Raw genomic sequence first — 26,194 nt, 5'->3', positions numbered from 1 at the left:
AACTTTTAATATTTCAAAAATTATTACTTTTGAACATAACATTTTTACTGATTCTCTGGGAATTTCATATCATGCACCCAAATCACACTCACTTCTCAGTACTTCCATGTCCACCCTTCACCACTGTAACGCCATCCCAAAAAAGTAAAAATGAAAAGAATTAAAAAAAAGAAAAAAAAACAGGTCCAATTTGTCTTATCTACATACTCACTGGAGCATGGTCAAACTATCAGTGGCCTGCTCCTTAGACAAAATGAATCCTTCCCCTCCCCTACCCCCATCAGAAGCTATCAGTTGTGGAGAGCTATACTTCCACATCCCGATCACACTTAAAATTAGTACTTTTATTGTTTGAGCTTATATTTGTATCATTCCTTTTCCTCTCCTGAAGCCTTCCTATATACCCCCTCATTACTCCCTTTGATATCCATGACCCTCTATTTCATTAATAGTTGTTATATACAACCATTATATAACATGCATAAATGCAACATGCTTAGTTAGCATAATATTATTTGTGTGTATGTTTTTAGGGCTGACCACTTAGTTTGGGATAACTGATTAGTGTGAAATGAGGACTGTGTGATTTTCAAAAAGGCCCTTGATGCTCATTATCCCTTCACTTATTCCCTCCTCTTCCTTGCTCTACCTTTCTCAACCCATTTAATCACTCTTTTTCTCTTATCCCCTTAAACCTTTGTTTAACCATGACATTCTATCTCTCCTCCTTTTAATGATCCTTTCAGCCCCATGGCACATTATTAGTTTCCTAAATTCTATGAGTACTTAAAATAAAACACACATATCTAAATATCCACAGCTAACATCCATACATGACAGAAAATGTAGGATGTTTGTCATACTGAGTATGGGCCAGCTCATTCATAGTGATTGTTTCCAGATCCATGCATTTACCTGCAACTGTCAGAATTTCATTTTTCTTAACTGCTGAATAATCTCCACTGAATACTTGTAACTCACTTTTATTTTACATTAATAGCTAATAAATGTCTAGACTGCTTCCCTTTCTTGGCTACTGTGAATGGAGCAGAAATGATCAAGGGTGAGCGAGTTTCTATGAGGTGAGATACAGAGTCCTTTGGCTTATGCCCAGGAATATTATAGCTGAATCACATGGCAGGTCTATTTTGTGATTTTGGAGGAATTGCCAGCCTGTTTTCCATCAGTTTGCACTCTCATCAGCAGTGAATAAAACTGCTGGGGTTTGAATTATTTTCAATGCTTTCTATCACAATAAAATATAGCATGTGTAAACCAACTTGAAAAGTGGGATGAGTGATTTGTCTTAAGCTGTAGCAGTTTCATTGTATGGTTAGTTGAGCCCAGTAATTTAAGCCTGTGACTAAGGAACTGAACCATGGCAAGCACACAAGGCAGAGGATGCTAGCACAGTGAAAGGAATGAATGTGAGTCTTTGTGCCCCGAAATCCTTTTAACAGCAAGGTAAAATTTTACCTAACTACCTGACACTACAGAAAGATGCTTGAAAAATATTCCATTTCACATATCACTGCAGGCTTGGCACTAGTAGGTCAATATTTTTCCTTAGGAGATATTTATTTGAACTATAACAGCTCCTGCACCAGACATTGTATTATTAAAAGAAAAAGATTAATGAATCTCTTTATACATTCAGTCATAACACATAGTGAAGCCACCTTACATCAATAAGATTTCTCCTTAATATGCTTATAAAGTAAGAGATGCTAAATTACAAACTAATGTTTGCCTCTACCCTGCTCAAAACAATACATGTAACTGTACCTATTTTCTATTAATCAATGTTTTAATTTTTTATATTATGTGATACATTTGATATATTCTTTAATTCAAATAAGGTAAAATTTGTATAATTAACAGTTCTGAAGCCTTTGAAAATCTATTACTACAAGTACACATGTATTGAAAACTGTAGGATTTTTAAACATACATACACTTTAGACTGTAAAATCTGATAGGTCAAAATTTTGTAACTTTATTTTATATTTTGAGGCCATGAATGCCTTCTAACTTTTGAAAAAATGAGTCCTAGTTATTGTGAATCACATATTGCAAATGTAGTGTAGGCTTCTTAAATGTTTCATAATGTGACTACCATTTAAATTCAAATATCAAGATCCATATTAAAGGTTAATTTTCAGAATTAATATTCTATTAATATGCATAATCTTGGCTGCTTTTAGAATAAAGCAGTGGGCATCTATAGTAGTAAAAAAGTCTACCCTGTCTACAATTGCACCCCATTGCAAATGATGCCACTAATTTCACTATACTGTAAGAAGAAAATTTAACTGCACTCAGCTAACAGGTATCTAAAGAGTTGGTAGGCTGAATGAAAACCTCAAAGAAATATCAAACTTAAAGCCAAAAAATATTTAAAGATTAAATAGAAGATGCCTGTGGATAGCCTGGGATATGGATAGTCAGGTGTTTGAAGGAAGGTTTGGTGAGCATATGTTTTCAGTTTGTAGAGGTGCAATGCTCCTGGAGAGGGCTGGTGCTGAATGCAGCACACCAAATACATGGAGTCAGTGCTACTGCAATACACATTATGGAGCATATGATCCATACTTAACCAAGGGCCACTATTATACATCACCAGAAGGTTACAATTCCATTTTGGGTTTGAAAACTCATTTACAGAAGACCCTTTCCTATCATTTTCTGCTATATTATAATCTTCTTTACATGAGACAAGAACTCTAGACAGAGCTATACAACATTCTGGATACCAGTGATATTGTAAATCAGCTATGGACAAAAGATTGATTTAGAAGGAGCAGTAGTTACATGGCAGACCAGGGTCTGCAATCAATTTCTAAATCACTGTCATTGACTCTTGATCTAAGAGTTTATCCATAATTACACTTTCCATAAATGTATACTGTTTTGATGAGAGATCAAATAATTTTTGGCTTTTAATGTTTTTGAGACAGGGTTTCTCTGTAACATTCCTGGTAGTCACTCTGTAGACCAGACTGATCTCAAATTCAGAGATCCACCTGCCTCTGCCTCCTGAGTGCTGTGAATAAAGGCATGAACCACCATGCTCAGCTTAAAATATTTTGAAATTAAATTTCCATATAATACATGTTGATCAAGTTTTTTCCTCCCCCAACTCATTGCAGATCCTACCTACATCTCTACTCATCCTATTTCATGCCCCTTTATATCTCTTTTTAAAAATAAAATCCTGCAAAACATAACAATGAAAATCAAAACAAACAAAGAAAAACCAATAAGACAAAACATGAGAAAACAAAACAAAAAGTCAACAAGACAAAAATCATAGAATTCATGTTGTGTTGAACATGAACTACACCTGGGCAGAGGGCCTCTCCTGTAGTGTGGTTAATATACCCAGTGATACTGCACTAGATAAAACTAATTTCCCATTATGTCAATTGCAGATACCTTCTTGATTAGTGTTGGACCCAATGTCCACTTCTCCTTTTCAGGCCTAAGATCCCCATCTGGATTGCATCTGCACAATCACTGTACATGCTCCTACAGTCTTCATAACTTCATATGTGCTAAAGTCCGGTTGTGTCTGGGGACCACTGTTTTCTAGAATTCATCTACCCCCTCTGGCTCTTATAATCTTTTTGCCCCCACTTCCACATAGATGCCTTAAGGGAGGATTCTGATGAAGACATTCCATTTAGGATGGAGTTTTCCAAAGTCTCTTATTCTCCTCATACTGTCCATTTGTGCATTTTTGAGTTAATTACTACTTAATGCAAGAAAAAGTTTCTCTGATGGCTTAGTAAGACATTATAAAGGAGTTCTGAGGTCCTTCAAGACAGAATTTTTTTTCTTGTAAGTGAAAAGTGAGAAGATCTTTAAGCTTCATGGCTAATCATGGAGGCTCAGATTTAAATTCCAGACTCATATCTGCTTCTTGAGCTACACTCAGTGTCAGGCTGAGTCTCAGATGGGACACTGCCAATATGACCACTATCACCAAGCCATGAAGGGACTTGGATTATTTGTCCTTCACTATCTCACTGAATATCAGATGATTTTAAGATTTAAGTATAATCTTGTGCAAGTGTCCAGATGCTCAACTCTCCACTAGGTAATATGGCCAACACACTGAGAATCTACTAGGTGTCCCTTTACTTACTAAGCAAACAGTGTTGGGTGCTGAACAGGCAAAAAAGTTCATGCATCCTGACATCACTTCTAGGGTGATACATCTCAAGGTAAAAGCCATCCAACTTATACAGTGAAATAGATCCTTGTAGCAGAGGGGAAAGAATTAGATCTTTAGAGAATGTTGATGAAGTTTAATCCATTAAAACACACATAAGTAGTGAAAGAACTCAGTTTCTCAAGGTCTGGGGAGCCTGCATGGAACTGGGCTAGGCCCTCTGCATGGCGAGACAGTGGTGTAGCCTGATCTGCTTGGGGGTCCCTGGTGGTAGGATCAGAATCCATCCCTGGTGCATGAGTGGGCTTTTTGGAGCCCACTACCTATGATGGGACACCTCACTCAGCCTTGAGGCAGGGGGAGGGGCTTGGAATTGCCTCCTCTACTGGATGTGCCTCCCATGGGCCTTGCTTTCTTGTGGGGAGGAGTGGTGGGTGGGGTTGGGAGGGGGAGGCTTGGAGGAGGGAAGAGGGGGACCTTTGATTGGTATGTAAAATGAATGGAAAATTTTTCTTAATTAAAAAAAACCTAGCCGGGTGGTGGTGGCGCATGCCTTTAATCCCATCACTCGGGAGGCAGAGCCAGGTGGATCTCTGTGAGTTCGAGGCCAGCCTGGGCTACCAAGTGAGCTCCAGGAAAGGCGCAAAGCTATGCAGAGAAACTCTGTCTTGAAAAACCAAAAAAAAAAAAAAAAACCTAAAAAATGTTCATTTCACCACCCTGTGGCCAATACCTCAATGACCAGAAGTATTTTTCAAACAAATTGCATGTCCCTACATGTCTTCTACAATATTAATCCCGTTTTTTCCACATGTTTTTTCTTTCTTAGAATTCCACATTCTTCTATATTGTCAGTGTACATTGCAAAGATGATCTAAATTACAAAGTCTTTGTGGGTTTGACCTGGAAGGTTTAATATTTCTAAATTTTTAATAAACTGTCTCTACATGATGAAGAGTTCCACTTTTCTAGTCAATTCAATTTCATGTGTCAGTATTCTACTATAATCCTAATTCCAAGAAGAGGCTACTTTTTACTTATCTGAAGAAATATTAGCAGTACAAAGTACTAAAATTACTAACAATTACTGTAATGCTTCAAAATCATGATTGGAGGAAAGGGAACACTAATTTCTTATTGTAAACAAGTGACTAATGTCACTTTTTTAAACCATATTTTACACTGTAAAATCTAACTTTTTATGTACCAAAGTCAAGGTTGCAAGAAATATGAGTATCAATTAAAATTATGAGTTAATATACACTTAATGGCATGATATATCACTAAAATTTTGAAGAGATCTTGCATCTGGTCTTATTGAAATTATGTAGCACTTTGGGACAAAGATGCACCCTAGTAGCCCTGCACTGGAGGCCAAGAGGGAGAAGACCTCCACAGTCACTGTGCTTCTCCTTGGTGCTATGTTAGACAGTGAGGAAAGTGACCCAGACACCGTAGAACACAAGCATGCTGAATGTCAGGAACCTGGCTTCAATGAATCTGTCAGGGAGGTTCCTGGCCAAGAAAGCCACCTTGAAACCTTGTATTAGCTGAGCTTTTGTTCCACATAATGACAATCTGACTGTGTTCAGTGTGTGCATCTCTGTCAATAAAGGGAGGAGATGTTCCCAAACATAGTCCTCATAGAATAAGTTGGATAAGAGTACAGATGGGAATGATGAAGTTAGGAACTCCTGATACCAGAATCTATCTCATCCTTCTTCCTGGAGTACTGAGCTTGAAGGCTATGACCACATTTATTGTCCTGGCCAAGACAGCTGAAAGAGCCACCATGAAAACCCCTCCAAATGTGGTCTGCTGTAGGATATAAGTGGCTATGGTGTGATGCCCAATGAATAACAGAGAGCAGAGAAAACAGTGGTTGAGGGAAATGAGCAGGATGTAGCTGAGAGTGTAGTTATTGGCCTTCACAATGGGAGTGTTGTGGTGATTCACAAAGACCTGCATTAATGGGTTCCCATATATCTGATGTTCAAGGCATTTTTCTAACAAAGCAGAATGAATTTACTGATGAACACATATTCTTTCTGAGCACCTGTGCCAGCATTTGGCCTTCTAAATCTTTGATATCACAGGCAATGCTGATACAACTTTTTTCCTCTTCATGCATATTTCTCTAAGTTTCTTATTCTTAAAAAGTTTCTATTGAGGCTATCTATGTGGTTTGTTTTTTTTTTGTTGACATAAAACTATTTAGAGTCATCTGGGAAGAAAGAACCTGAATTGAGAAATTTCTTCCATCAGATTTCTCTGTAAAAAAGCCTGTGGGCATTTGATTGATTGATGAGTGATATGAGAACCCAAATAAACAAGACAATGCCACTTATGAACAGGTGGTTCTGGGTTATATACTAAAAAATGATGAGCTGAGCAATACATGGAGAACAAGCCAACAAGCAGGATTCCTCCATGATTTCTGATTCAATTCAAGTCTGTGGGGTTCCTGACTTCAGACCCTGCTCTGACTTCCCTTCATGGTGTTATATAATCTGTGAGGTGAAATAAATACTTTCCATGCAGAGTTGCTTTGGGTTGTAGTATTTATTAGAGCAACAGAAATTAAACAGACAAAAATGGTATTAGCTTCTGCTGTGGAATGGTCTGTACGTCAAATGCTCTGATTGGTCAATAAATAAAACATTGATTGGCCAGTGGCCAGGCAGGAAGTATAGGCAGGACTAACAGGAGAACTGAGAGAACAGGAAGGTGGGAAGAGACACTGCCAGCCACCGCCATGACAAGCAGCATGTGAAGATGCCGGTAAGCCATGAGCCATGTGGCAAGGTATAGATTTATAGAAATGGATTAATTTAAGATGTAAGAACTACATAGCCTGAAGCCTGAGCCATTAGGCCAAACAGTTTAAATAATATAAGCATCTGTGTGTTTATTTTATAAGTGAGCTGTCGGACTGCTGGAGCTTGGCGGGACCTGGAGAGAAAACTATCCAGCTACAAGCTTCACTTGTATTTCTGATTTGCCCTTGAAGTTTTAGAGATGATTGTGAAATATTTTTGGAATTTGGGCGGGACAAACTATTGAGTGCTTGGAGTTTACTGAGTTATTGTTTAGAAGCATGGAAGAGAATGTTGAAAGCAATGTAGGCCTGCATTGTGAAATTTCATAGGGACATTCGAGAGCCAATCAAGTACTCTATCAGGGTGCTTCATGTGGTATATTTGAATTAAGAATCTATGGAATCTATTTAGCTGGGATGTGATTAAAAAGATAAAAGTCAGTGTAGTTAAACTTTTACTTTACTGGGTTAATTGATGCTGGTGACTGGGGATGATAACTGAACAGTGATTAAAAAGAGACCAGTGAGCAGGCAGGGCTCCTGTGGGAAGGCTCCCTGTTCACCAAGACCCTTCAGCAGCAGACCCCACAAATCTACATGTCCTGCCTCCATTCCCATCTGCCTGGGGCTCCAGTCACTTCCTGAGGCTTGGAAAGTAACCCCCAGCTCTATTCAGACCTAGAGAGCTCTATTTGGACCCAGAGAGAGAGAGAGAGAGAGAGAGAGAGAGAGAGAGAGAGAGAGAGAAAGCGAGAGAGCTCTTACTGGGCTGTCTTTGGATCAAGAGTAACCTCAGCAGACAGGGAACCTGCCAGCCCTCATTAGACCAAGAGTGGCTTTCTGAGAAGTAGAAGCTGTCACCTCTCATTGGACCAAGAGAGACTATCAGAGACACAGAATCAGTCAGCTCTGATTGGACCGAGAGCCCTGAGAAGACCAAGAATGGATCTGTGACTCACAGAATCAACTAGCTTGGATTTACCCATGAGCAGTTCTCTGAGTCACAGAATCTGCCTTCTCCAATTAGACCAAGAGTTAAGATTAGACCCAGAAGGGCCCCCTGAGACACAGACACAACAAGCACAGAGTGGACCAACAGCAACTCGCTCAGACACAGGCACCTCTTATACCCATTAGAGGAGGAGATGGGCAGACATCAAGGCAGAAGTACATACCACAACATAAAAAGCAATATGGCATCACCAGAACCTAGCCCTCCTCCAACAGCAAGACCTGAACATCACAAGGTGGAATTAGCAGAAGAAAGCAACCTTCAAAATAGCATCATGAAGATGCTATAGGCCTTTCAAGAAAAAATGAAAAATGAAATTGAGGAAAAGATAAACAAAGAAGTGGAAGAAATCAATATACAAATTGAGAAAAAGACAAACAAAAATTGGAAGAAATTTATAAAGAAATAGAGGAAAAGGCAAATAACAAATTAGAAGAAATCAATAAATCCCTTAAAGAAAACCATGAAAAAGCAATGAAACAGGTGAGGGAAACAGTTCAAGACATGAAAAGGGAAATAGAAACAGTGAAGAAGACACAAACAGAAAGAATGCTGGAAATAGAAAATCTGAGTAAATGAACAGGAAACACAGATGCAAGTATAACCAACAGAATAAAAGAGATGGAAGATAGAATCTCTGGTGTAGAGGATACAATAGAGGAAATTAATTCATCAGTCAAAGAAAATACCAAAGCCAAAAAAGTCATAGCACAAAATGTCCAAGAAATCTGGGACACCATGAAAAGACGAAACCTAACAGTAATAGGGATAGAGGAAGGAGAAGAATACAAGCTCAAAGGCACAGAAAATATATTCAACAAGATCATAGAAGAAACCCTTCTCAACTTAAAGAAGGAAATACCTATGAAGATACAAGAAGCCTATAGAACACCAAGCAAACTAGACCCCCCAAAAAGTCCCCTTGCCATTTAATAATTAAACAACTAAATGTACAGAATAAAGAAAGAATATTAAGAGCAGCAAAGGAAAAAGGCTAAGTGACTTATAAAGGTAAACCCATCAGAATAACACCCGATTTCCCAATGGAGACTTTGAAAGACAAAAGGACCTGGACAAATGTAATGCAGACACTAACAGACCATGGATGCCAGTCTAGACTAATATACCCAGCAAAACTTTCAATCATCATAGACGGAGTGAACAAGACATTCCAAGACAAAACAAGATTTAAACAATAGCTATCCACAAATTCAGCCCTACAGAAAGCATTAGAAGGAAAATTCCAACCTAAGGAAGTCAGATACACCCACAAAAACACAGGCAATAAATAACCCCACAACAGTAAATCCCAAAGAAGAGAAGTACACACACTACCACCAAAAGATAACAGGAACTAACAATCACTGGTCATTAATATCCCTTAATATCAATGGACTTAATACACCTATAAAAAGAAACAGGCTAACAGAATGGATATGAAAGCAGGACCCATCTTTCTCCTGCATAAAAGAAATACACCTCAATTTCAAAGATAGACACTACCTCAGAATAAAAGGCTAGGAAAAGTCTTTTGAATCAAATGGTCTTAAGAAGCAGGCTGGTGTAGCCATCATAATATCCAGGAAAATAGACTTCAAACTATAATTAATCAAAAGAGATCAAGAAGGACATTACATACTCACGACAGGAAAGATCCACCAAGATCAAGTTTCAATTCTGAACATTTATTCCCCAAACACAAGGGCACCCACACATGTAAAAGAAACTTACTAAAAAATCACATATAAAACCCCACACATTAATAGTGGGAGACTTCAATACCCCACTCTCACCACTGGACAGATCTGTCAAATTAAAACTTAACAAAGAAATAAGGGACTTAACTGATGTTATGACTCATATGGACTTAATATCTACAGAACATTGAACCCTAACAAAAGAGAATATACCTTCTTCTCAGCACCCCATGGAACCTTCTTTAAAGTCGACCACATCCTTGGTCACAAAGCAAATGTCAAGAGATACAAAAAAATTGGAATAACCTCCTGTATTCTGTCAGACCACCATGGTATAAAGTTAGATTTCAACAACAAAATTTACAGAAAGCCTGCAATTTCAGAGAAACTGAATAATGATCAACTGAATCACCAATGGGTCAAGGAAGAAATAAGAAAGAAATTAAAGACTTCCTAGAGCTCAATGAAAATGAATATACCAATACCCAAACTTATGGGACACTATGAAAGCAGTGCTAAGAGAGAAATTCATAGCATTAGATGCCCACATAAAACAGTTGGAGAAATCTCATGCTAGTGACTTAACAGCACACCTGAAAGCCCTAGAACAAGAAGAAGCAAAGTCACCCAGGAGGAATAGATGTCATGAAATAATCAAATTGAGAGCTGAAATCAATAAAATAAAAACAAAGAGAACAATTCAAAGAATCAATGAAACAAAGAGTTGGTTCTTTGAGAAAAATCAACAGGTTAGACAAGCCCTTATCCAAACTAACCAAAAGGCAGAGAGAGAGAGAGAGAGAGAGAGAGAGAGAGAGAGAGAGAGAGAATCCAAATTAGCAAAATCAGAAACAAAAAGGGTGACATAACATCTAACATTGAGGAAATCCAGAGAACCATCAGGTCATACTTAAAAAATCTGTACTCTTTAAAACTGGAAAATCTAACAGAAATGGATAATTTTTTGGATATGTATCACATACCTATTTAAATCAAGACAAGATAAACAGTGCAGAATTCTACCAGATCTTCAAAGAAGAGATAATACCAATACTCTTTAAATTGTTCCACACAACAGAAACAGAAGGAACATTACCAAACTCCTTCTATGGGGCTACAATTACTCCGATTCCCAAGCCAAACAAAAATGCAACAAAGAAAGAGAACTACAGACCAATCTCCCTCATGAAAATTGATGCAAAAATAGTCAATAAAATATTGGCAAACAGATTCCAAGATCATATCAAAACAATTATCCACCATGACCAAGTAGGCTTCATCCCAGGGATGCAAGGGTGGTTCAACATTCAAAAGTCTGTCAATGTAATACACCATATAAACAAACTCAAAGAAAAAAAAAACACATGATCATCTCACTAGATGCAGAAAAGGCCTTTGACAAAATCCAACACCCCTTCATGATAAAGATTCTAGAGAGATCAGAAATACAAGGAACATACCTAAACACAATAAAGGCAATTTACAGCAAGCCAACAGCCAACATCAAATTAAATGGAGAGAAACTCAAAGTGATTCCACTAAAATCAGGAACAAAACAAGACTGTCAACTCTCTCCATAGCTATTCAATATAGTACTTGAAGTTCTAGCTGGAGCAATAAGACAACAAAATCCAAGCGGATACAAATTGGAAAGGAAGAAGTCAAGCTTTCACTATTTGCAGATGACATGATAGTATACATAAGTGACTCCAAAAATTCTACCAAGGAACTCATACAGCTTATAAACACCTTCAGCATCATAGCAGGATACAAGGTTAGCTAAAAAAATCAGTAGCCCTCCTATATACAAATGACAAACAGGCTGAGAAAGAAATCAGAGATACCTCACTTTTTACAATAGCCATAAATGATATATAATACCTTGGGTAACTCTAACTAAACAAGTGAAGGACCTGTATGACAAGAACTTTAAGTCTCTGAAGAAAGAAATTGAAGAAGACATCAAAAAATGGAAAAATCTCCCATGCTCATTTATAGGTAGGATTAACATTGTAAACAAGGCAATATTACCAAAAGCAATCTACAGATTCAACGCAATCCCCATCAAAATCCCAACACAATTCTTCACAGACCTGGAAAGAACAATACTCAACTTCATATGGAAAAACAAAAAACCCAGGATAGCCAAAAGAATCCTGTACAATAAAACAATCTCTGGATCCCAACATCACGATCCATGACTTCAAGCTCTACTATAGAGGTACAGATATAAAAACAGCCAGGTACTGGCATACAACTTGAAATGTGGACCAATGGAACTGAACTGAAGACCCTGACATTAATCCTCACACCTATTAACATATGATTTTCAACAAAGAAGCCAAAACTATACAATTGAAAAAGGTAAGCATCTTCAATATATGGTGCTGGCACAACTGTATGTCAACATGTAGAAGACTGCAAATATATCCATATTTGTCGCCGTGCACAAAACTTAAATCCAAGTGGATCAAAGACCTCAACATAAATCCAGTTACTCTGAACCTGATAGAAGAGAAAGTAGGAAGTAGTCTTGAATGCATTGATACTGGAGATCACTTCCTAAAAATAACACCAGTAGCACAGACACTGAGAGTAACAATTAATAAATTGTTCCTCTTGAAACTGAGTCACTTTTGTAGGGTAAAGTACATGGTCAACAAGACAAAACAACAGCCTACAGAATGGGAAAAGATCTTCACCAACCCCACATCTGAAGAGGGTTGATATCCAGAACATATAAAGAACTCAAGAAATTAGACATCAAAATACCCAACAGTCCAATTAAAAAATGAGCTACAGAGCTAAACAGAGAATTCTCAACAGAAGAATCTCAAATGGCTGAAAGATATTTAAGGAATTGCTCAACATCCTTAGTCATCAGGGAAATGCAAATCAAAACAACTCTGAGATACCATCTTACACCTGTCAGAGTGGCTAAGATCAAAACCACTGAAGACAGCTTATGTTGGAGAGGATGTGGAGCAAGGGGAACACTCTTCCACTGTTGGTGGGAATGCAATCTTTTACAGCCACTCTGGAAATCAGTATGGTGGTTTCTCAGAAAATTTAGAGTAAGTCTTCCTCAAGACCCAGTTATACCACTCTTGGGCACAAACTGAAGGAGTTCTCAATCATACCACAAGGACACATGCTCAACTATGTTCATAGCAGCATTATTTGTAATAGCCACAACCTGAAAAAAACCTAGATGCCCTTCAACTGAAGAATAGATAAATAAAATGTGGTACATATACACAATGGAGTACTACTCAGCAGAGAAAAACAATGACATCATGAGGTTTGCAGCCAAATGGAAGGAACTAGAGAAAATCATCCTGAGTGAGGTAACCCAGACTCAGAAAGACAAACATGATATGTACTCACTCATAATTGGATGCTAGATGTAAAACAAAGGATAACCAGACTGCAATTCACAACTCCAGGGAGGCTACAGGGATCGCCCAACAACAGAGAAATGGATGAGATCTACATGAGCAAACTGGGGGTCAATGGGTAACTGAGAGCAAGGGTCAGGGGAAAGAGAGCTTAGGGAACCAGGAGGTCCCAGCTGGATCAGAAGCAGAGTGGGAGAATGGGGAGGGAGTTACCATGATGAATGAAGACCTCAGGGGAATAGGAAGAAGCAGAGTGCTAGTGAGGTCTCCAGAAATCCATAAAGATACCTCCACTGTAGACTGCTGGCAATGGTTGAGAGAGTGCCTCAGCTGACCTGATCTGGTGATCGGATGCCTGAATACCCTGGCTGTCATAGTAGAACTCTCATCCAGTGTCTGATGGAAGTGGATGCAGAGATCCACAGATGAGCCCCAGGTGGAGCTCCTGGATTCCAATCGGTGTGAGAGAGGAGGGATTGTATGAGCGAGCAATATTGAGACCATGATTGGAAAAAGCACAGGGACAAATAGCCAAACTAGTGGAAATTCATGAACTGTGAACCAATGACTGAGGAGCCCCCATGGAACTGGACTGGACCCTCGGATAAATGAGACAGTTGATTAGCTTGAACTGTTTGGGAGGCCCCCAGGCAGTGGAGCTGGGACCTGTCCTTGGTGCACGGACTGGCTCTTTGGACCCTGGGGCCTATACTAGGACACTTTGCTCAGCCTTGTTACAGGGAGGAGGGGACTGGACCTACCTTGGCTGAGTCTACCAGGTTGGGCTGACTCCCCTGGGGAGACCTTGCCTTGGAGGTGGTGGGAATGTGGGGTGGATTGGGTGTGAGGGCTGGGGGTGGGAGGAGGGAGGATGGGGGAATCCGCAGATGACATGTGAAATTAAGTTAATTATTAAATAAAAATATTTTAAAAAATAAATAAAATACACCCCCCAACATAAACAGAAACAAAAACAAAAACAAAAAAGAGACCAGTATCGCTGAAGTGAAATCCTTTAGGAGGAATTTCCTCAGGTCAGCACATACAAATTATGATCCCGATGGTGTCAAGATTGTGTCACATGCTGGCTGCCAAATTTGGTGATATGTTAGAATCTGAAGCATGCTGTTAGTTTTGGTGGTAAGAAAGGATGTGATGATGTGGTAGGATGCACGGTGAAATAAAAATTGACATGCTATGTTGCTTTTGGTCATCATGTTTTATAATAGAAATAGAGGGCAAATTAAGATAATATCAAATATTGCCTAGTATAAAATTTAATAGAATATTTACTATTTCTCTCAGCCTTACTATAACATCTATTTGATCTTATCCTTTGATATTCAATCTCCTTTATTCATTGGGCAATTGTTGATGAGAGACTTCTATCTGGTAAAAGTGGTGACAGTGACTGTTAGGTCCTCAGCCTCCAAAGGGACCCACATCACCCCTACTTGATACTGAGAATACCAGGGTAAAGGGCACATAGAGAAAACGAGAGAAAAAGTATGTGGAGTATTTAAAATACTACCATCTAGGTGCTACAACTTTTTAGTTAAAAATAGAGCACCTATGAATAACTTCACAAGGTCTTAAAAAACTGAGGCCTTCAGTATTCCTTCAGGAATTGGTAAGGGCTCATGAAGGTCTACTCACAACCTCTTCCTGAGTTTGTCAGTTAATGATTGCTTGGAACGTTGGGGCAATTTTTCTTAGTTGTATAGCTTCTTGTAAGATATCCAGGCCCTGTAAATAACCCTTTAAACCATTCTCATATAAACAACTTCAAACATAGTGGACCAGAAAAAGGAAAGACAGGTATGAAAAATGAGTAGTAGAGGACTATTTGAGTAAAGGATTCAGGTGTACAAGGACTGAGATAAAAGAAGGCAGAAAAGGGTGAATATGACCACAATTCATTGAATATATTAATGAAACAGCTGATAAAAGAATTAATATAAATACAGTATTAGAATGAGATAATATTTTAAATGTATACAATTCATATATCAGTATACATTAAACAACAAATAATTTGTTTAATTATAGAAAGATGTTTATAAAAGTGAACATACATTATGGCCCAAACAGGATCTGAACAGGGATAACAGCAAACAGTGTTAGACCTGCTATCATGGACAGAGAAATTTCATGAGGCCTCAGCCCTACAGAAAGAAGTAGAGGCAACTAAGGAATGCTGGAAGAAATAGTCTTCTCTAGGAAAGAGCACACAAACTGGCTATACATAACCAGATGATCAGTCTTGAAAATACACACAGAAGTAACATGATACCGACTGAGAAAGTTTTGTTTATGTACTTAGTAAAATATATGTATCTACATATACCGATATAAATATAACATCAACTGATGAATAAAGAAACCATGGATTTGAAGAAGCAAGCAGGTGCACATGAGAGGGTTTGGAGAGAAATGATATATTTATACTATACTCTCAAAAAATAAATAATTTAAAAAAGTGGACATTCCATTCTCAGTAGACATATTGAACTTGAGAAATGATATTTCCTAAGATTTCCTCTCAAAGTGGAAAAGTTACTATGACCTACTCATCCACACAGTGTGTCATCAAAGGTGTTTGCTTGGTTAGTTAACTTTATATAATCTTTTTATACACTTATTTAACAATTTTATATTATGTTTGAATGATGTGCATGATTTTTAAAGTGCAGATTAACAATTGAAAATAAAAATGATACCTTTTGTAGATTACAAAATTAAACAAAGTGGCATCCTTGAAGTGAAATGAGCAGATATACCTCACACCATGCCTGCTGTATTGACTAGTTTTATGTCAGCTTGACACAAGCTAGAATTATTAGAGAGGAGCCACCCCTCAATTGAGAAAATGCTTCCATAAATTTCACTGTAATATATTTTCTTTTTTCTTATTTATTTATGTATTTATTTTTTCATTTTACATACCAACCAACCATTGTTTCCCTTCCCTCCTCTACTCTCATTTCCCCAACACCTCTCCTCATCCCAACCCCCCATTCACTCCTTATAAAGGGTAAGGCCTCCCTTGGGTAGTCAACACTGGTTGGCATACTAAGTTGGGGCAGGTCTAAGAAGACATTTTCTTAATTTGTGATTGATGGGAAGGACCCAGCCCATTGTGGGTGGTGCTATACCTGGGCTTCTGTTTCTGTGTTCTTTAAGAAAGCAGGCTCAGAAGCCCATGGGGAGCAAGCCAGTAGGCAGTTCTTCTCCATGGCTCCTCTATCAGCTCCTGCTTTCAGGTTCCTACCTTGTTTGAGATCCTGTTCTGACTTCCTTTAATGATGTCTTACAGTGTGGAAATTAAGCCAAATAAACTCATCCTCCTCAACTTGCTTTTTGGTCATGGTGTTTCATTAGGGCAATAGGAACCCTAACTAAGACACTTGGAAACTGATCAGCATAGCAGGTCGGCCAACCCTTAGCCATGCAATAGACATGAAGCCCATGCGTTGGTCTGTTAAGATCTAACATTCCTCTTGCAATCCTAAGAAGGAGATTTTAGGAGCATCTCATGTAATCAGTCAAAGTCCTATTACCCTTAGATTATTTTCATCTTTATGGAAATTTTCACTAAATTGATATACAAAGAAATAACAGAAGGCAGACTGTTGTAAGGGGTGGAAAAAACATTTGATCTCCATAGAACTGAATGAATTATAGGAGAATGTTATACAATTAATAATAAATAGCAACATCCAAATCCTTTTTTGGCAGTAATATTAATAATATAAAGTATAATGGGGAAAACACATGGTATGTAGCAACAGATTCAAGGATAATTGTACTATATCATTAGCATAAAAATCTTTTAGGAACAGGATATTTAAATAATATTGAACTAATAACTATAAATAAATATATTCTACCAATTTGGAAAAATATCAAATTAAATATTTCAAACAAAATAATTATTTGTAGTTAATTTACCATTATTTTACAGGTATTCTGTCAGCACCAAAAGAATCGACAACTTATGAAAATTAACCAGAATTATGCAGAAGGCCATGACTTTACAGGTAACAAAATGCCAATTGATATGGACCATAACATTGTAAAATAGAAGACCTGTTTATGTCTCATCAAAAAAGATAAAGATATATACATAAATAGGGCAAAATAGATAATGGAAGATGATCTGCAGTGAGCAAATGAGAAGGGACGTGGAAAGAAGGAGAGAGGGAGGGAGGGAGGGAGGGAGAGAGAGAGAGACAGAGAGAGAGAGAGAGAGAGAGAGAGAGAGAGAGAGAGAGAGAGAGAGAGAGAGAGAGAATGAGAATACAAAGAGCAAAGAAACTCTGCTGTGCATGCAGTGGCTTTAAAAGCCAAAAAAAGGTCATCAAATCTCCTGGGACTAGAGTTAAAAATGGTTTTGAGCAGTCATGTGGGTGCTGGTAATTGAACCCAGATCCTCAGAAAGAGCAGCCAGTGCTCTGAATCACTGAGCCATCTCTCTAGCCAATGAACTCAAATATTTTAATGCTAGAAATTTTCTTGACTTTTCAGATTGTGCAAATATATATGAACCTCTGATATTTAAAGGTTAGAAAATGTCTTTCTACTACTTCAAATTTTGCTGATACATCACTAGATCATTAGAATTTTGCAACAGCCAAAACTGAAGGAGGATAATATTGTGGATCTTTATTATATGATAATATGAGTGAATAACAAAAGATGATAGATTTTCAAATGTAGGTGAATGAATTAGGGTATATTATTAAGTAACAAATACACAATGAAGGGGTTTAGGCAGAAATATTTATCTTTTATAATGTATTTATATTGATGTATGAAAAAAGGGCTATGATAAAAGACAGACAATGATTTCTGAGGTTTTCAGTCATTCATATTAAAAGTTTTTCACTGTTCCTATTACTGAGATGTATCACCAGTTACTTTTTCTTTGTAGAAATTTGTATATATTTAATTATTACCCTTGTATTGTGTGAATTTAGTAGTATTAAAACCTGCCATAGGGTCACAGGCCCCACTTGCACTGATAGGAGGAAGAGGGACCCCTGGGGCACAAACCTGTAACAACTCAGATAACCATTGTTAGTTAACAATTCTATAAGTATTTAACCTACCTCCACCTATTGGAGGAAGAGATGGGTAAATGGCAGTGGAAGAATAATTCAACAACAAAAAGAGCACTATGGCACCACCAGAAACTACTGCAACTACTGGTTCAGCAAGACCTGAACATCTCTACACAGATGAAGCAGAAGAAAAAAACCTTAAAATTAACTTTATGAAGATGATAGAGGCTCTTGAAGAGGAAATAAAAAAATTCCCTTGAAGAAATGGAGGAAAACACAAACAAAAAATTGGAAGAAGTCAATAAACCCAGTAAAGAAAGAAAAGAAAGCCAAGAAAAAACAATCAAACAGATGAAAGAAGCAGTTTAAGATTTGAATATTGAAATAGATGCAACAAAGAAAATACAAATGGAGGGAATTCTGAAAATGGAAAATTTGGGTAAATGAACAGGAACTACAGATACAAGCATAACCAACATAATACAAGATATGGTCAAGAGAATCTGAGGCATTGAAGATATGATAGAGTAAATAAATTCATCAGGTGAAGAAAATCTTAAATACACCAAGTACTTAACACAAAACACCCAGGAAATCTGGAAGACCAAACCTAAGATAATAGGGTCCTGTGCTCAGTGCATGAGTTGGCTGTTTGAAATCTGGGGCTTATGCTGGGATGCTTGGCTCAGCCTGGGAGGAAGGACTGGACCTGCCTGGACTGAGTCTACCAGGTTGATCTTAATCCTCAGGGGAGTCTTTGTCCTGGAGGAGATGGGAATGGGGGTGTGGGCTGGGGGAAAGGGGAGAGGGGCAGGAGGGGGGAGAACAAGAGAATCCATGGCTGATATGTAGAATTAAATTATATTGTAAAATAAAATAAAAAAAAGAAGGAGAAGAATTTCAGCTCAAAGGCACAGGAAATATATTCAACAAAATCATAGAAGGAAACTTTCCCAACCTAAAGAAAGACATGCCAATGAAGGTACAAGAAGCTTACAGAACACCAAAGAGACTGGACACAAAAAAGTGCCCTTGTCACATAATAACTAAACCACTAAACATACAGAATGAAGAAAGAATATTAAAAACTGCAAAGGAAAAGGGCCAAGTAATATAAAGGTAGACCTATCAGAGTTACACCTGAATTCTCAATGAAAACTCTGAAAGCTGGAAGGTTTTAGACAGATATTCTGCAGATACTAAGAGACCACGGATGACAGCCCAGACTATCATACCCAGCAAAGCTTTCAATCACTGTAGATGGAGAAAACAAGATATTCCATTACAAAATCAGATTTAAACATTACATACCCACAAATCCAGCCTTATAGAAAGTACTGGAAGGAAAACTCCAACCCAAGAAAGTTAGCTGCACCCACCAAAACACAGGCAATAGATAACCTCACACCAACAAATCCCAAAGAAAAGAAACACACACACACACTACAACCACCACCACCAAAACAAAAAATAGCAGAAATTAACAATCACTGCTCATTAATATCTCAATGTCAAATGGATTCACTTCACCTAGAAAAAAAAAAAACGCAGGATAACAGAATAGGTACAAAAACAGGATCCATCCTCCTGCTACATACAAGAAACACACCTCAAACTTAAAGACAGATATTACCTCAGAGTTTTTTTTATTAAAAAGACCTTCTAACAAGTCGCGTTACAATTCACAGCATACAGAAAGACCATATACCAGCTTGTTTCTTAGGTCCATTTGATTGGAAAAATCTTTTCCCAACCCTTTACTCTGAGGCGGATCTCTGCCTCTGGAATGCAAGGATTAAAGGGGTGTGTGTTCCACCATTTTCTGGGTTCTATATCTAGTAGCTGTTCTGTTCTCTGACCTCAGATAAATTTATTAGGGTGCACAATATTTTGGGGAACACAATATCACCACAGTGAATATGTGTTGCTACCATTGATTAATAAAGAAGCTGCCTTGGCCTACTGCAAGACAGGCTATAGCCAGGTGGGAAATCCAAGCAAAAATACAGGGAGATGAAAGGCAGAGTTGGGAGAGACACTGAGAACCTGTAGGTGAACAAGATGCATGTGGTGATATTTTATTTGTGCTCTAACAAATAAAACTTATCTGGGGATCAGAATACAGAGCTAGCCACTAGATTAGACATAGAGGCCAGACAGTGGTGGCACACACCCTTAATCCTATCACTCAGGAGGCAGAGATCCATCTGGATCTCTGTGAGTTCAAGGCCACACTGGAAACAGAGCCAGGCAGTGGTGGCACATACTTTTAATCTCAGGATTTGAGATCTCATGTCTTTGCTTGGGAAGGATACATCCACATCCACCAGTCCACAGTTCATGGGTTTCCACTAGTGTGGTCCGTCATCTCTGCACATCCTCCCATCATGATATTGAGTATTTTTGCATCAATGTTCAAAGAGGACATTTGTCCGTAATGCTCTTTCTTAGTTGCATCTTTGTGTGGTTTGGGTATCAGGGTAATTGTAGCCTCATAAAAAGAGTTAGTATTGGTATTAGCTCTTCTTTGAAATTCTGGCAGAATTCTGCACTAAAACCATCAGGCCCTGGGTATTTTTTGGTTGGAAGACTTTTGATGAGTGTTTCTATTTCATTAGGATCTATAGGTCGATTTAAACAGTTTATCTAGTCATGATTTAATTTTGATATGTGGTGCCTATCCAGAAAATTGTCCATTTTTTAAATGTTCCAATTTTGTGGAGTACAGGTTTTCAAAGTATGAAATGATTCCCCCTGCCTGGGTGCCCCCCAAACAGTTTGAACCAAACAACCATCTACCATGTCCAGAGGGCCTAGTCCAGTCCCATGGGATTGGGATCTGCCCCTGGTGTGTGGGCAGGCCTCTGGGAATCTGGTGACTGTGGTGTGACACCTTGCACAGCCTTGGTGCAGTGGGAAGGGGCTTAGACCTGCCTAGGCTCAGTGAGCTGGGCTCTGCTGACTCCCCATGGGAGACCTCTATTTGGGGGATGTGGGGTGGCTTGGGAAAGAGGACTGAGGGGTGGGAGGAGGGAGGAGGGAGGAGGGGGAGTCTGTGGAGAGCATGAGGAGTGAGTAGAAAATTTCTTAATAAAGAAAAATAAAATTAAAAAAAATTAAAATGAGCAAAAAAAAAAAAGATACAGTTTAATGGACACTAATGAATACCAAGCAAAAGATGTGTTTTGCCTGGAAATGTCAAATAGCTACATCTGAAAGAGGAGACAGAGCTGAGTGGCTGATGGGGTAAGTGGTTAAATGACAACCAAGTGAGTGAGTAAAACATTCAGTGCCTGAGACAGGGTGGGGCGCTGCAAGACTGACTTCCACAATAGAGGATGCAGCTTTCCCTGCTACCCAGGATGCTGAGATGAAAGGTTATTTCTTTGAATAGCCTGCTCAGTTCTTATAGCAATCAATCTCTATTTGGGTGGCTTTAAATTAGGCAATCATTTCACAGCAGGAACAATGAGAGGAGAGGAGAATTAAAAATCTCGTCAGCACTCATAAACATGGATGTTTATTATTCTGTAACTAGCAAAAGCAAGAATCATGGCAGGAAAGATGCATTAAGACCCATATGTGACTTCATAGTTGAAATAGGAAAGAAATGTCTGCTATCAAGTTTACAAAAATAAAATGAAATTCATACTTATATAGTTTGTAAGCCTGTGATTTTTTAAATTAAATGAATAAACATAGGGAAACAAAAAAAAATACTCAATAAAATACTGGCAAACTGAATCCAAGAACATTTAAAAAAAATCTACCATGACCAACTAGGATTCATCCCAGAGATGCAAGGATGGTTCAACACATGAAAATATGTCAATGTAATACACCATGTAAACAAACTGAAAGAAAAAAAACCACATGATCATCTCATTAGATGCCGAAAAAGCCTTTGACAAAATCCAACACCCCTTCATGATAAAGGTCCTAGAGAGATTAGGAATAAGAGGAACATACCTAAACATAATAAAGGTAAGTTACAGCAAGCCAACAACCAACATCAAATTAAATGGAGAGAAATTAAAAGCTATTTCACTAAAATCAGGAATAAGATAAGGCTGTCCACTCTCCACATATCTATTCAATATAGTACTAGAAGTTCTAGCTAGAGCAATAAGACAACAGGGAACTCCTACAACTGATAAACACCATCAGCAATATGGCAGGATACAAGATTAACTCAAAGAAACTAGTAGCCGTCCTATATACAAATGGTAAGTGGGGTAAGAAAGAAATCAGAGAAACACCACCCTTTATAATAGCCACAAATAATATAAAATACCTAGCTGTAATTCTCACCAATAAGTGACAAACAGTATGACAAGAACTCTAAGTCTCTGAAGAAAGAAATTGAAGAAGATATCAGAAAATGAAAAGATCTCTCATGCTCACGTATAGGTAGAACCAATATAATAAAAATGGCAATCTTACCAAAAGCAGTCTACCGATTCAATGCAATCCCCATCAAAATCCCAACACAATTCTTCACAGACCTGGAAAGAACAATTTTCAAGTTTATATGGAAAAACAAAAACACAGGATAGCTAAAACAATCCTGTATAAAATAGGAGCTTCTGGAGTCATCACCTTTCTTGACTTTAAGCTCTTTATAGTAATATAAACAGATTGGCATTGGGATAAAAATAGAGATGTTTATCAATGGAATTGAATAAAAGACAGTGATATTAATCCACACACCTGTGAACACCTGATTTTTGAGAAAGAAGCCAAAATTGTACAGTGGACAAAAAAAGCATCTTCAACAAATGGTGCTGGCATAATTGGATTTTAATATGTAGAAGACTGCAAATAGATCTATATTGTTCACCAGGCACAAAAATCAAGTCCAAATAGATCAAAGACCTCAACATAAATCCAGCTACACTGAACCTGATAGACGAGTATATGGGAAGTTGCCTTGAATGCACTGGCACAGGAGACTACTTCCTAAATATAACACCAGTAGCACAGACACTGAGAGAAACAACCAATAAATGAGACCTAACAAAATTGAGAAGCTTTTGTAAGGCAAAGGATGTGGTAAAGAAGACAAAATGAAAACCTACAGAATGGGGAAAAAATTCTTCACTAACCCCATATTGACAGAGGGATGATCTCCAAAATAAATAAAGAACTCAAGAAACCACACATCAAATTACCAAATGATCCAATTAAAAATGGGGTACAGATCTAAATAGAGAATTCTCAACAGAAGAATCTCAAATGTCTGAAACACATTTAAGGAATTGCTCAACATCCTTTCTCATCAGGGAAATACAAATCAAAACGACTCTGAAATAGCATCTTATTCCTGTTAGAATGGCTAAGATAAAAAACCCCGATGACAGCTTATGTTGGAGAATATGTGGAGTAGGGGGAACACTCCTCCACTGCTAGTGGGAGTGCAAACTCATACAGCCACTCTGAAAATCAGTATGGTGGTTTCTCCAAAAAGTGGGAATCAACCTATCTCAAGATCCAATGAAACCACTCTTGGGTAGTCACTCAAAATGTGCTCAATTGTACCACAAGGACACTTGCTCAACTATATTCATAGCAGCATTATTTGTAATAGCCAGAACATGAAAACAACCTAGATGGCCCTCAACCAAAGAACGGATAAAGAAAATGTGGTATATTCACACAATTGTGTATTATTCAGCAGTAAAAAATAATGGCATTATGAAATTTGTAGGTAAATGGATGGAACTAGAAAAAAATCATCCTGAGTGAGGTAATCCAGATCCAGAAAGACAAACACGGTATATACTCACTCATAAGTGGCTATTAGATGCAAAGCAAAGGATAACCAGGATACAATCCACAACCCCAGAGAAGCTAGGTAAAAAGGAGGACCCTAAGAGGGACAGGCATGGATTGCTCCAGGAAGGGGAAATAGTTAAGATCTCCTGGGTAAACTGGGAGGGACTAGAGGGGAAGGGAGTGGGGGATGGGGACATGAGGGAATAGAATGATAGAGTAGTGGGAGGGACAGAGAAGGAGAGCAATGAAAGAGATATCTTGATATAAGGAGCCATTATGGGGTTAGGGAGAAACCTGGTCCTAAGGAAATTCCCAGAAATCCACAATGATGACCCCATCTAAGGCTCCTAGCAATATTGGAGAGGGTTGCTGAACTGGATTATCTCCTATAATCAGATAAGTGACTACCCTAGTTGTCATCATAGAGCCTTCACCCAGTCCTGATGGAAGCAGATGCAGAGAACCACAGCTACGTATGGGTTTTCAGTACCTGGAGTCCAGTTGAAGAGAGGGGGGAGGGAGGGAGGAGGGATTGTATGAGTGTGTGTGTGTGTGTGTGTTAAAGATCATGATGGGGTAACGCACAGAGACAGCTGACCTGAGCAAATTGGAGCTCATGGACAGCTGGGGAACCTTCAGGGGACTTAACCAAGCCCTCTGAATGTGGGTGACAGTTGCATGGCTTGGTCTGCTTGTGGGGCTCCTGGTAGTGGGACTTGGATTTATCCCTGGTGCATTAACTATCTTTTTGGAGCTCACTCCCTGTGGTGGGACACCATGCTCAGCCTTGATGCAGGGGAGTAGGGCCAGACCTTGTTGACTCCCCATGGGAGGCTTTACCTTCTCTGAGTATGGGAGAGGTAGGGCAGGGAAGATGGGAGGAGAGCAAGAGGAGGGGAGGGAAAGTGAACTCTGGTTGGTATGTAAAATGAAAAAAATTTAAAATAAAATATTATATAAAAAACGAAATTTGGGGTAGAGTAGGATAGTATATTCAAGATTCATACCAGGAAAATGGGCCAAAAAATATGACAAACCAAAGAAATGGGCATCACACCAATGATTTAGCATGTAGTTCATCTTTGCTGGAACTTTGTCAAGCAGGTGTGCTGGCTTCATGACTTTCACCATTTCCCTAGGTGATGGTTGTGCCATACTTATAGAATACAACCTCAACTTTGGATACTTGGTATAGATTACCAGTTTTAAAGGTGTTGTCCATGATGGACCTGCAAGTTCACATATAGCCCTTTCACAGACATATTTAGGAAATCTTTAAGTATTGTTTTGTAGTGAAGTTACATTATCCAGAACTCCCAATATATCATGACATTGGTCCAAAGGGAAGGGAAATGCCAAAGACATATTGGATAAAAATATAAGGGTTCCTGTTGATCTCCTCAGTAGCCAAAAAGAAAAAAAATTACCAAAACCCCCTTGTATTTCCATGTTACTATTCTAAAAAATACTCATGAGCATTATGAAGGATATTCTAAGCATGAAACAATTCAACCAATTGCAGTGAACTTTGTAATATGTACAGCCAAAATTTCTGTGTGAGATTTGTAAAAACAGGTCACTCTGATATGACACTTTATCTTTGTGGAAATCCACAAAGAGCTTGTTTTACCTTGCATGCCATCCATGAACTAGATTACAGTCCTAGACACTGTCTGCTCTGTTTTTGTCTTGGAATTCTCATTCTAGAGAAACATTAAGAAACCCATGACTTGAACCATATATCTAGTCCTTTGCACTTTCTCCTTTAATAATTTTTATTAATTAAGAATTGTATTCACGTGTAAAAAGTATCTTGATTCTATTTAATATATCAAGAATTGAATGATGTATTATGAGATTTTATTGTACTTTCGTGTTTATGCTCTTCACCTTCCCAGAAGAATCTCATTAAGCATATTATACATATAAACTCAGGGTCAAATTTCTAATAACTGAGTACCAAATTATGATCTTTAACTTATAAACTACTCTTTGAAAATGAAAAAATGTAAAACAGCCTAAAATATTGAAGACTGAATCACCCATTAATACATTCTGAAGACAAAATATGAATTCCCTCTGAAAGCAAGTAAGATATTCAAAATACATTATATATCAGTATGAAATTGTCTAAGAATCAGTTTACTTATAAAAGATAATGATCCACTCCTGTATGAGAGTATATGTTTAATCAGTGAGAAAATGTTTGTACACATCCTAATATGGAAACTTTTTCAAGTTAAACATTAAGAAAATG

This window comes from Peromyscus leucopus, chromosome 22 (genome assembly GCF_004664715.2).
Source record: "Peromyscus leucopus breed LL Stock chromosome 22, UCI_PerLeu_2.1, whole genome shotgun sequence".
Taxonomy (NCBI): domain Eukaryota; kingdom Metazoa; phylum Chordata; class Mammalia; order Rodentia; family Cricetidae; genus Peromyscus; species Peromyscus leucopus.
This window is presented reverse-complemented; position numbering follows the sequence as displayed.